At 26.8% G+C, this 14,277-nt stretch overlaps 1 pseudogene; it reads left to right on the top strand.

The window, feature by feature from the left end:
* Positions 1-5,382, top strand: part of LOC113558207 — a 76,966-nt pseudogene extending 71,584 nt beyond the window's left edge.
* Positions 5,383-14,277: the final 8,895 nt, after the last annotated feature.

A 14,277-nucleotide genomic window follows, 5' to 3' on the forward strand; every position in this document is an offset into this window, starting at 1 on the left:
AAGGATAAAAAATATTTATGCATTAAGACTTGCTTTAGAGTATACCAATTGCTGCTGATTTAATTTTAAAATCTAATATCATATATAGGTAAAAGTCTTTGGGGGCTTTAGTGAATTCCTTAGAGGAAGATCGATTGGAAAAGCTTTCAAAACGACGTTTTTTTTTTTTTTTTTTTTTATGTTCGAGAAGATAAAACATCGGCACGTCTGATGGAAACTTATGAGAAAGCAACAAAATTGTTACATAAGTTATTATTATATACGCAAGTTTAGAAAGAACAAATTAGTTTTAATGAAAAAAAAGACAGAAACCTACGTACTCTAAGTTATTACACCGTAACTCCATGTCCTCAGAAAAGTTGTATGAATATTTCCAACGGTTATTTACATTTGCATTCTGAAACGCCCTATCGTTAGCGTGCGTTGACTAGTTTCTCCTTTGGTAATTATTATTTTCAGCAGAATAAAAATGTACTAATTATTTATCGAGTAACAATTGAGTCACAGTTTTCCTCAACATCTCAATAACATAATAATATCCATTTAGTTGTGTAATGCATTATTTAAAAAATAAACAGTATTTGATAAAACTTAAAATAATAATAAATTATGAGATACTTTCAAACTTCTAAAAGTCATTATCAGGCATCACAAATAATAATAAATTATAAATGTATAAAAAAAAAAAAATCATAAGACCGGTATTGTAGACATCTATAGCATAAGTATAAACATCATAAATAATAAAATATCATCATGTTATTATAAATTGTATAAAATCAATAGTTAGTATATTCATATTATAGTTATATTATGTATATGTTTTAAAATTAGTGTATTTATTAATTTTTTTTTATGTCCTCGACTTTTGGACTAGTAAAAATACATCAATCTTCAAAATCGAAGTGGATTTCTAGTCGAAAATAGGATCTTGTTAGTACATTGAGGGATCAACAGTGAAATATTGTATTTATAACCTAAAATTTAAAAACTAAAAAAAAATACGATAAAACAGATTTACGCAACACTCATTTTTAATAAATTCGGTTTTGTTATTTATTGTACTTTAAAAATAATAGCCCATATATAGATACTCTAGATTTTCATAAAACAATTATAAAAACATTATTTAAACGTAGTATAATTTTTACATTTTTTAAGCTATTAAAGATGTTTGAAATTTTTGATTTTTTTTTCTAGAAATATTGATAAAAAATTTACATTCACCAAAACACTTTAAAACTAATTCAAAATAAACTAAAGTATTAGCATAAAGTATCATTGATTTTTTTATTGGTGCTAAGTTAATATGTTGATAAAATTGGATATTTTAACTTAAAAATATAGGTAACGATTTCTCCTTTAAAAACAAATATTAGATCAAATATTCAGACCGATTTTGAGCTAATTATAATATTACAGGCATTTAAGAATTTCAAATTGTTCTAGTTTTTTTTTTTTTAAATACTCAGTGAAAAACTGGTATACGTTTTACTATGACTTTGTATACGACCTATCGATATCGACCGCGTGGTATCTAGAGAATTGAAATATTGTCCGCGATTTCGTTGACAATACGGTAACGCGCGTCTCGATAACTTCTAGCGTAAATCTCAGGGCGCGACCGTGCACGTGCGCTCGCCTGCACAAGTTAGTCAAACATTACTTCAATGGGCGATATACCAAAAGGAGTTTTAGGGCTCACTCGTATATAATACATGTATGTGCACACTCGCGAAAAGCCGAGGGCATTAAGCTTCAGACTTTCTCGTTATTATTATATACATCGTGTGTGTTAACGAATATTCGTGATAAATTAACAATTAACTCAACTTAAAGTGGTCTTGTCCACGTATAAGTTTAACGTACTAGTGCTATTGTATGTGTGTGTAGAGCCCATTTTATTGTGCCTAGTGACGGGCGGCAAGCGCTTGCGTCTCTTTCCTTGCGGCGAAACTTCTAGCCAACGTTGATTGTTTACCAAAGTTAAACCGACGCAACTACTTGTTGTAATACGATACTGTACGAAACAACGTACACAAACAACGAGTACTCTATCGCTACAAATGTCGTTTATCGTATAGGTATACGATACAGGGTATACAGGGTGATTACTCAACAGTAAGTGCGGTAATATCTTTGGAATTTTAAGATGATGTATTTTTAATTTAAGAAATAAATGCCCAGTAATATTAAAATGTAAAATAATATGTTCCTTTACTTGACAATAAAAAAAAAAACAGTTTAACGATAAAATAATCACCACTTATATACTGTGGATTACATATTATTATATATAGTTCTAAAGATATATATTTATTAATTTATTTTTACGATTGTTAAGTTGTTGACGTTATAACACTAATTGACGTATTGATATTCTCAAATCGAAAATTTAATTTGTTATAAAATCCACCTGAAATGGACTTTTACAATTTGATTCGTCTTTCCCTTCCTAATTATCAAAAAATAATTATAATAATAATTGAAAATTTGGAATTTCGATTATAATATCGTATAAAAAAAAAATAAAAAAGAATTTCCGTGTATCTCAATTAAATTTCATATTTAATTATAAAATTTTTATATGATAGATAGGTTTTTATCGCTTCATTATATATTAACAATTATTATTAGCAAGTCAGAACTAAAAACATAATTATTGCGCATGAATTGGCGGCACACGATTAGCTCCAAAACCACGTTTTAATTTTCACGCATCACACATAACGTGGAATTGTTATCGCTGCACAACCGTCAAACAAATGTTTCCATTCCCCTAAGTAGTTTTAAAAATAAAACGTTTGCTTTAAATAATATGAATATGTTCGTTTACAAGCAAAGTATACAGGCTTTGTGAGTTTGAAATCGTTGGTAATGAATTTCCTAAATTAATCAAAACCCTAATGAACGTTCTCTACAATATACCACATGCAAGTATTGAAGTATACAACAATAATTCGGAAACAACCATGCCAAACTAATATATTAAATTAATTTTCTTTAGATTTCCATAACGCTAAACAAGTCAATGAAGTGAAATCGACAAACATCGTCTAAACACTACACAGAGTTTATAATAATAATAAATTGACTAAATAAATAACCAATATCTGGTAATTCTTTTGTTAGAATTAATATCGATATTAAGTTCTGCGTTAAAGTTTGCGCTAACATATATTTCATCGCAAAATGTACGTATACTACAATGATCATCAGGCGGTAATTTTATTTTAAACGAAATACATTCAGTTAATTTCGCCACGATTATTTCGCTCACATTACTTCGGCGAAACTCGCGCTATTCATTATCCGAGTATTTAATTGAAAATCGTGTACACTTAGGTATAGGTAAGTAAGTTAAAGTGTTTCAATTTTATTAAAACTACAAAAGGACCATATTCGTGACAAGACACACGGAGTATCTGCGTATGCATCATCAAACGGCATGAATGTATAATAATATATAGTTTGTTACATCACGATACAGCCACCGTTTACACCTTATTACGATGTTAACATCAACTAGTGCGGAAGTCGTACAAAACCTTGCTGTTTGATTTTGTGAAGACGATTAGGTTTGTTCTATAAAAACAAACAAATCACATATTTTCATTAACATTAATAATATATTATAAATAAACACAAATTATATATATATATATATTAGCTGCTTAACTTTAATCATAATAGTACTATGAACACTTCACAAAAAAAAAAGAAAATTAAAAAAATCTTTACATTCTTATCTAACGGTTTATTTACAAAAAATATCTAATCACATAAAATGCATTTATTTATTGTATAATTGCCATCTAAATTAACACTTTTCGTTATTCTACGAATCACATTTTAGGTTACGAAAATGTTTCGATTTTGTTGATGTCTCCGACGTTTTAATTTAGTCCACATTCAGAATCCCAATGTGATTATCCCCCGGGAACACGTTCGGTCGAAATTACATTCGAAACGACAACCAATTCGTTCCGGTTCCTGAATATGGTGTAACTTGGCATACACCGGGTTTTCCCCAATTCGTTGAAATTAAATCGTCAGGATAACTCGTCCTGCTCTTTCTTCCTATCCAAGTCGCATCTAAACATACCATACACTGTTAGAGATCATATAGACCTATAAAGTTATATTATTATCCATGCTTGGAACCCTTAAGAAATCGTGAGCTCTCATTAGCTGCATTACATTTGTGATAACATTTTAAAATTATCAATATTCACTTGTTGACTTATTTACTTTTTTAAATTTAATATTAAAATTGTTTTAGAATTGAATACTTGATATTTCTAATTTTATTATTTTATAATCTATTCTGCTAGTTTGTAAATTTAGTTAACATTTTTATAATTTTATATTTATTTAATAAAACATGATTTTCGCAACATCATTTATGTATGAGATGACTAAAGATGTACTTAACATGTTAAGAGGACGCCACATCCGCATATGCTGTCTCCGTCTTACATGCATACAACAACGAATTTGTGTTCAGTAGAATACATTATGAGTTGTTAGCTTTAATATTAGAGATAATTTACCTATTAACAAAATTAAAGTTTGGAACATTATATTAAGTGTCGCTGCATTGATATATATATATATATATATATTATATTTTAATTTTAAGCAAAATATGAGTATGTAAATATACGTATAGGATTGTCGAAACAAAAATAAATACATATTAGTTAATAATCAACATTCATATTAGAGAAAGATTTAATATATTGTATAAAAATATATAATTATCATACCCATAGTACAAAATCTCCACGAAGTCTAAGATTTAACCCAGCTAATGGTGGTATCAAAAATATGTTTAATGAGTATTTTTATAGCGGAATGAGTATCATGAACAATTATTATTAGAGCTGAAAGAGGATTTCACATTATAACATTTTGCTAATGGAGGTATTAATCCATGTTATCGTACGATTCGTAATTGGCGTGATATTTGCTAGAGTTTGAACTTAGCCACTTAGATCCGCCAACTACACGGTGATGGTTAATTGAGGTAAATATCAAAATTTCGTAATAAAAAATAGTATACACATATGATACAGACAAATTAAAGTTTAATATACATATTATTGCAGTTATATTATTTTAATTTTACTATAGAAAATAAAACAAAAACAAAAAATAAATAGTAAAAATGGTATTACTGCTTTATTCAAAGAAAATCCATTACCTGTAATTGTTATAACACCGATTATGATAAGGTCCCATCTAATGAAAGCAGCAAAATAAATAATATTTGTTGACAGCTTAAGTGCACGTGATCTTTTGAATCATTCAATAGCATTTATTGTGTTCTCGAGTGTTACAGGGACAGTACCTTTAGTAATAATTTTAGCAAAAGGTTAAACATACGTATATGAATACTGCTGTGAATGATTTAAATTAATAAATAAAACTGTTCTTAAAAGTTTTTGTATTAGGCTTATCCCAATTTATCTCTTACTGATCAAAGTTCAGCTGAAATTATGACATAAATACTGTTTGGCCAAAAAGCAACACATTACTTTGTATATTCCATGTCATGCAAGCTGTTTGACGTTGGTTGTAAGATTCAAGTCATAATATTCCTATAGAAAAATGTGAACCAATAATAAAAATATTTCAATCTATGTTCTATGTAAAAAACTTTATTGATGCAGATATACATATAAGAGAGTAAAAATGATGATTTCCCTCAACGGGCAAAATATTTGTATAATTATCGGACATATAAAAAAAAATGATTTGTTTATTTTAGAGACTGTTTTTCTAGAGGTCACTAATAATTATCGTGAAGTGGCTATTGGCCATTGGGCTTTATAAAAATCACGTTTTAAACAGAATAAAAGCTTACAGTATGTTAGATTAATAAATTTAACAAGAACAGCTGCTTTAGAAAATTATTATTAAAGAAGATTGACCATACACTGCATGCAATTTTTTTTTAATTTGTAGACAATAAAACTTCCACACTAAGATTAATGCAACGAAAATTTGATGAAAGTTAAAAATTTTAAAAAATAAATGATTTTACAAGAAAATCTTGATTAATTTTTAGTTCCCAGTGATGAGTAAAAAAAAATTTTTTTTATTAGTATTAAATGTGGACTTTGTTCATGTTCTACTACATTGGCTGAAAAAATGTCTAGGCATCAGTATGCTATTTTCAATATTTTATTATTAAATCTGATAATTTTCCTTCTATAAGTTTTACAGATCGTTTTATTATAGCTAAAATTGCTTTTAAAAAACAAGTCTTGAATTTGGTTTAATTTATATTTAAATTAAAATAGAAAAATAGAACAATTAAATAACTCAGTAATAAATAATACGACATGCGATAAATATGGAATTATAAAAATGTACAAGAGTTTAATTTAAAAGAATCCATTTCAAGTTTCATTCAAGATCAAAAATTAAATGATAATAATAATAAATTTGAAAATGTATTAAGCCTATTAAACCTCTGTAACCTAATACTTCTTTTAGGTCATAATCGACTAGAATAAAAAAATTAAAGCAAAGGCTCAAAAAAATAAAAAGCAAAGGTCAATAGGAGAATTTTTTACAAACAGTGGGGAATTGTATACCATCGAGAAATAGAGATGGTGCAACTATTAAGGTTCAACTTACCGCAATAACTCGAAGAAGTTTAGATATAACTAAAGGTAGTAAACGGTTATTAGCGAGTAAGCATCCGTTAGGATAAAATGTTACTAAAAACGAAAAAGAAATTTGAACTTAAACATTTATTTTAATCAACCTAATGCTGAAAGTCATCGTAACTATTTGTAATTTTTAAATTCATTTTTTTTAGTATTTTATAAACGAACTATAATATGTATTTCTATACGTAATTTAAATTTTAAGAACTTGCAATTTATTATTATTTTATAAATTATATTAAAAATACTAACTAATTTCAAAATCATTATGATTAAAACTAATTATAACTTACTACTAAATTATACTAATTAGTAATTACAATATTATTATCTTCCAGTTCTTGTGACAATTCATCAGTTTAATGTTTTTTTTTTTTTTTATCTTTTCTTTAGAAAAAATTAATAATTAAAAATATCAAATCTAAAATAATTTAAGCATTGGATAAAAAAAAGTCGTGTACTCGTACGTGGCGTCCTCGACGTAGTCATCTTTGATAATGTCATTGGTACATAAAAGATACTGTGAAAATCATATTTTATTAAATAAATATCAAATTATAAAAATGTCTGACTTAATTAAAAAAATAGCAGAATTTTAAAATATCAAGTATTCAAGTCTAAAGTAATTTTAATATTAAATTTAAAAAAGTAAATAAGTCAATAAGTGAATATTGATAATTTTTTAATGTTATCACAAACGTAATGCAGCTAATAAGATTCGTGATATCTTACATGCCACTAACAATATATGGTATGCTTATTTACTTACAGGAACACTTTTTGCCATCCAGGACTGACTTAAATCACATTTCCCCTAATTAAATTGTTCATTTTTGCCGTCCTCTAATAAATTTACAAGTGATTACTGCGATGGTTTTTCGTTCGCTTAAATACGAATGACTTCTTTCCTTTTGATCTCACAATAGCTGTCACGTGTAAGAAAATTAATAATCACAAGTAAAATAGTAAATTCAATGTTGTGTAATGATAATCTATGTTATTTCTTTAGGGTGTAGAAGTTTGTGGCGTGCGAGCCAAAAAAAAATCAAACCCATTTAAATTATATAATTTACTCATATAATACCCTTTCGTTTACTTAATTCGTTTAACTAAATGTGTACGCGCGTTCGGTGTTACATTGGTTATAAATCTTTAATAAATTCAACGTTTACTTTTGAATTAATTAGCCTGTAGACTATATCACCAATTTAGAAATTGTATTTTTTTAATTGATTATTTTTACAAAAATTAGCAAAGTGATTTTGGTGAAGTGTTTTTGTTAAGATATTGAGTATACAGTACTAAATAGTAAATTCCAGAAAATAGGTATATCTTTGTTGTTAATAACTATGAAAATTATAAATTGTAAACAATTTTATTTTTTTTTCTAAATAGAACGAAACTGCCTGAATGTCTAAAAGTTGTTTTTAATTATTATCCATCGATTATAAAAATGTTATTAGTTACTTTTAAAAATAAGCATAAAATTACAAGAAAATAAAAAAATAATCAACCAGCTTTAACGAAGTACATTTTAGTTAATTTTCTATAATTTATACCTTAAAAAAAATAAAAATTATCGATGTCTGAAGTATTCATGGCAAATTTATCAAAAGTATTATCTCATAAAAAATTTAATAATTTTCCAAAAAATTTACCATTTTTCGGTTGGAAAATCAATAAAAGTATTGGAATTGACAAACATTTTGACACAATTAAACGAATCATTGAAATAACTGTCACGAGCTCACGACTTAATCAATAGTTGTTTGTTTTAAATATTTAAGGATCCATTCAACTCTAATGGACGTTTATAAAACCCGAAAATGAGTAAATTTGTTGAGTATACTAATCACAATACTTAAGTATTTAGGTGCCTGTCTAATCTGTCCTATGAAATTAAGCAGTCATACGTGTAATGTTTGCCTTTGGCATAGGTTATCCGATTATCCTCTCATATGGTCTTGACTCATTCTCCTGCAATACCTTTATCGGCTATATCTTAACTTTGAGTAATTTATTGTTTACTTGCGAATTATCATATATGTAACGTCTTGAAATAGCTATAAATGTTGTATAATGCATCTTAAAATCTAAATACAATATGCCTTTTATATATAAAAAATAATAATAATTTAAACTCAGGCTACTGACGGTTAGATAAATGGAGCATCTACGTCATAAAAATGATATTCTGGTAATTGTAGAGTTGTAAATATAAGTATAATTAATTAGAATTTTAATTTTCTTGAAGACAATGAATTATACTGAGTCACCGAGTATGTTCATATAGGCTATTATAAAGCTCAATAAACAACAACAACATCAAAATAATTAATTTATAATTTACAACTAAGAATAAGACATTTTGATTTACGGCCCAACAAATAATACATATTATTTTAAGTATACTATTAAAATTCAATAAATTACAGAACTCATAAATAACATCATGACAATGTATACGCGACAAGTCGACATACGTATAATATCATCGTCACGTACATGACTTCTACGCGTCGTTCCTTGTAGAAAAATACTATTAAAACAATGTAATAAATGTGAATAATGTAATATATTATTTATTAATTTGATTTGTAATCGGGGAAAATATATTTAAATTATCTAATAAAAAATTATTTTAAATGATGTTGGTGTGGACAATTGTCATTAATTTAACTAAAATTATGTCAATATAATTCTATATTTTAGGCTCTAATCTATTTTAAAAGTGCACTTAAGATACATTATAATATAATATACTTTATCATTATGACAAGTTGTCTATATAGCGGAAAACTTAAAACTAAACAATTTAAATGGCAATGTTATCTCACTTGAAACGATGCCTGCAGGTACTCTGTTGCTTACCTCAAGGGATGACTATGGCCTGAAGATAAGGATGACAGCTAGTATGGAAATCTCAAGAGGAATTTGTCAAAGATTGTATCTACGGGCAGTACAACGGGAGAGTATAATATAGGTACAATAATGTGTCAACAGCTTATAACGAGACCTGTCAAAATTAGTGTTGTCATGATTTAATCATATCATTGTTCTAATTATATGTTGAATTTCAATGATAACAATCAACTTATGCAAACCGTTTATTACGAAGAGCTTGATTTACTTACAATACTGTCACCGTAAACATAATACTATATAAGCTTTAATTGAAACGTGTGTTATGAGTAAGGAAATGAACAGTTTAAAAATGTAACCATAATATAATTTTTATACTGCGTAATAATAATATAATATGTTATAAATAATCAAATTAAAATACATAATTGACATATATGGATATGTGTATGTAATTTAAAAGTACATAAACTACTTTTGTAATTTTACTCGTATGCATAAAGAATTAAATAATCGTCTATATAATAAATATGATATAAATTATAATACACGTGTTTTCTAAACATCTCACTGGAACGAAATAATAGCAGATAAATTAAATAATTATAAATGTACAATGTCAGTTTATAAAATAATACATTTTAATACATATTGATTTACTTTTGATTATCCACAATATTATATATACACAGTGTATTTCGACATTATTTTAGTAACTATATACTCAAACACTAACTCGGCAATAAATACAAATATAAAAACTAGAATGCTTAAAATGTGCTACCATACAAACTTTGTATCTTGGTGGTAGCGTTGTTGTAATATTTTCTTCTAAAAGGGGGTAGAATGCGTGGCGTAAGAATTTTAATTATAAGTTAAACTCCATGAAATTATAATATTATTTTAGACTGATGGTTATTTCAAAGACAACAGAGCCAGTACAACGTTGTTACATCTGGTTAATGATGAACGGGGTTCAAAACAAAAACTGCATTACTGACAAAATATTATGTATTTTATTAATGGATGTAACCGCTGCTTTTTTTCTACAGAAAACACTTTCTTTTTGTAATATATTTTGTGTATATTTTAAAAAAGAAAATTATTTTTTACATTTTTGCATTGTAAACACAATGTGGGCTTTGATTTTTATGTAAAAAAAAATCTATCTTTTTGTCTTTGCCCAAAAACCTTATTCCCTTTTCAATTTCCATCTATCAGATAACTGTCCATTTTCTTTTCAGTTTTTTACGCAGTACAAAATATTTTACTAGTTTGTCACCACACTGTCGTAAAGCCGACCATTAACATTACAATATAAAATATATGTACTATATGTAGCATAGGGACAAAATATTATGATATATGACGTTCCACCTTTATAACTGAACAGCCACCGGGTAAAAATATCATAATATGTTCAAAAGAAATGGACGTGAAACGAGAACCGAAAGTATGCCATCGTACCTCACTAGTTAGCAGTGCAGGCCTATTTAAATGTTGGATAGTTTTTAAGCGGAAAACAAAACCACTTCTCACTTCTCAGAAGCCTATAATATGTTCCAAAGACAAACGCAGCGATCCCAAAATCATGCTCCCGGCTACAAGGGATATTCAAAGTACAAATCTATTCTCAAACATCAAAAATTAAAATTAACCATCTAATCCATCATATTACTCTTAAAAACAAACAGACTTATTGTCCATTTTCAACTCTATACTTCTCCAGTTCAAACGATCTCATTTCGCTGTTACTTTCGACTCATCGACCCCGTTACTAAAACACCAAACTATAACAATTCTATAAAATATGTTTCATCATTACATCGTTAGTGCAATTTCTTTCTGAATTAACTACATTAAAAAACCTCCATTTCCTCATTATCAATGCATTGTAATATAACCAATATTTACGATAGTATATCCACGATTTATATTTCAGTCCACAATATTGCGATACAGTACCTATGCCCTACAATGTCAATTATTATCATTTATGAATTTTATCACGAGACAGAATTTTTCTTTTTTCTTTTAGTATTGAGATTGATTTATTTTAAGTCTGTAAGACTTGATGGTAGTTTTAAATGAAAGAAATTTAGGAATATAGGTACAGATTTTTTTCAAATAAACGGTTTACATATAACAGATTGTTGCGTTTAAAAAGTTCTTTCGCCGAATACTGCCATCGTTATAGCTGAATAAAAGTTTTATAATTTATTTCGATGCGATATAGATAGATACTCATTTTTCAGTGGCGCCTTCCGACAGTTTTGTTTTTAATAAAAACAGAAAATATAATAATTTTTAAATTTTATCAGAAATGACACCAACTCTTAAAAGTAAAAGGTATCAAATGAGTACCTACGTAAGTACATCATTTTTAAATATTTATAAACTTGTGTTTTCAAAATTGATAGTCTATTTATATTTTCATGTCGAGACGACTAGAATATTATAATATTTTACGACACTAATACAATTTTCGATAAAACAGTTTTCGTTACAATGTGTTTTACCCGTAAGTCGTATCATTTAGGCGCATAATACGTTTAATATATTTAAAATGGCACATAATATAATATTATGTGGAATCATCATATACCATAATATCATAGTGTTAGGTCTAATTTTTTTAAGCACGCAAGCACCTAAATTAACGAAAAAATAAATGAGCGACAATACATTTTGAAGAAAGCGTCCAAGGTATCGGGTGGCGTGATTGGTGACAGCACTTATGCTGTAAGTTTATGCTATACTCGCGTGATCTGGCTTGGTTTATTTTTTAGTATTGTTGATACTAAATAAACAAACTCAAAGGACTAGACGAAGAAGTTTTTGTATATACGTGAATTCTACGCTATGTCAATTATTATTATCATTACCATTATTTGTTTGCTAAAATAAACTTTCTTTTTGTGAAAATGTAAACTTTGAACCGGAAACTCGCTTTAGTATTAGCAACGCAAATTGAACACTCTTTCTTCATTTGATTAGGGTCTCTTTTCTATTCGCTCCGTCTAAATTTACTTATATAGTTGTATATAAAATATATTATATAATACTCTGAGCGAAAATAAACAAATGACAATAGCGAAAAGAAAAACGCTGTTTTATTTGCACAAAGGGTTTAGAATCTACAACATAAGTTCTTCTTATCACATATAACGTTGCTTTCATAGATGATTTGTTGGCATTGATAGTTTATACTAGGGATCAAAATGCCAGAAAAATTCATGAAAATATCGGGAAAAAAAGGATTTTTTCCCAGAACTTCGGAAACTATCGAAAAATTGAAGAATATTAAAATAATACATTTCAGAAAATTCCGAAATTTTCGGAAAATAAAAAAATTGTATTTATAATATAAATAATCAAATCACAATATTAATAGTGTCAATAAATATAATTTTTAGTTGACATAACATGGAACAAACCACATTGAATTTCCGGTAGATAACTAACTAATAACTATAGACATTTTTTTTTTGCAATATAATGTTGTAAATTGTAATACTATCAAAATTTAATAATTTACTAGATATTTATAATGTTATACACTTGTACTGTTAAAATATTATAATAATATGAACCTTAATAAAATTATTTTCTATGTGTTAAAACAATTTTTTGTTTCCCATATTTTCATTGATTGAAAAAACTTCACGAGTCATAAAACTTTGGAAGTTAATAATAAGTACAAATTAATTTTTTTTTAAACATAAATTATACAGGTTTTAACTAGTATATAATATGTTTTAACAAGTATTCATTCTTAAGTTAATTTTTTTTTCAAAAATTATTTATACTATATAGCTTTCATCAATTAGGTATCCAAAAGTTTTAAATACAGTGGTCGCCGCTTATTATAATCACGGTTAATGTTATCAATCGTTTATTGTTATCTAAAACTATAAGTATGGGCTGGATGTATACTTATATGTGTAAATTATTTCGGTTATTATAATAAACACGCCGCATAATGTTATCAGTTTGAAGTCATAAAATCAACATTATTTACGAGAAATTGTTTTAAACATGGAGGTTTTGCAGAAAGTATTGAGTAGGAGGAAGAAGAATACGAATTTATAGACTTAGAATTTAAAAATTGGTTGATAATGGTAAAAATATACCTATCAAATCAAATTTTACCGAAGAAGATATTTTACATGCTTTATTACAAACATATAAACTTGAAGAAATTGAGCTTTTTTGAAATTCGTGAGGCTCTAAGAGTATTACGAAGAGGAATACAACATCACTCGTCAAATTTTGAATTAAATTATAAACATGAGAAATTTATTAATGATCTTTTAACGATACGAAAAAAAATTTTTAACATTTTTAAATTTTGTATATCTACCCACAAACTTTAAAATTTAAATAGTAATAAATTATAATTATTTATAAATAATAATTTTTGTTAATAACTATGCATGTATTGAATTTGATACAACATAAGAAATTTTTTTTTTTTTATTTAAAGTATGTTTTATTTTTTTTTCAACTTTCGTTTAGTGTTATCAATCGGATTATATTATCAATTATGTCCCTTACCAAAGTGATTACATTAATCGCGGCAATCGTTTTAAATTAAGATAATAGTCCTTAAAAATGGTTTAACAAAATTATAGAATAAATCTAGTATTTCTTATACTCTGGCCATTTTTAAAAATTACAAATGTTATTAAAAATAATATTTTTTTAACATAACTTTCAAATCACTATAGCCCCC

This window comes from Rhopalosiphum maidis, chromosome 4 (genome assembly GCF_003676215.2).
Source record: "Rhopalosiphum maidis isolate BTI-1 chromosome 4, ASM367621v3, whole genome shotgun sequence".
Taxonomy (NCBI): domain Eukaryota; kingdom Metazoa; phylum Arthropoda; class Insecta; order Hemiptera; family Aphididae; genus Rhopalosiphum; species Rhopalosiphum maidis.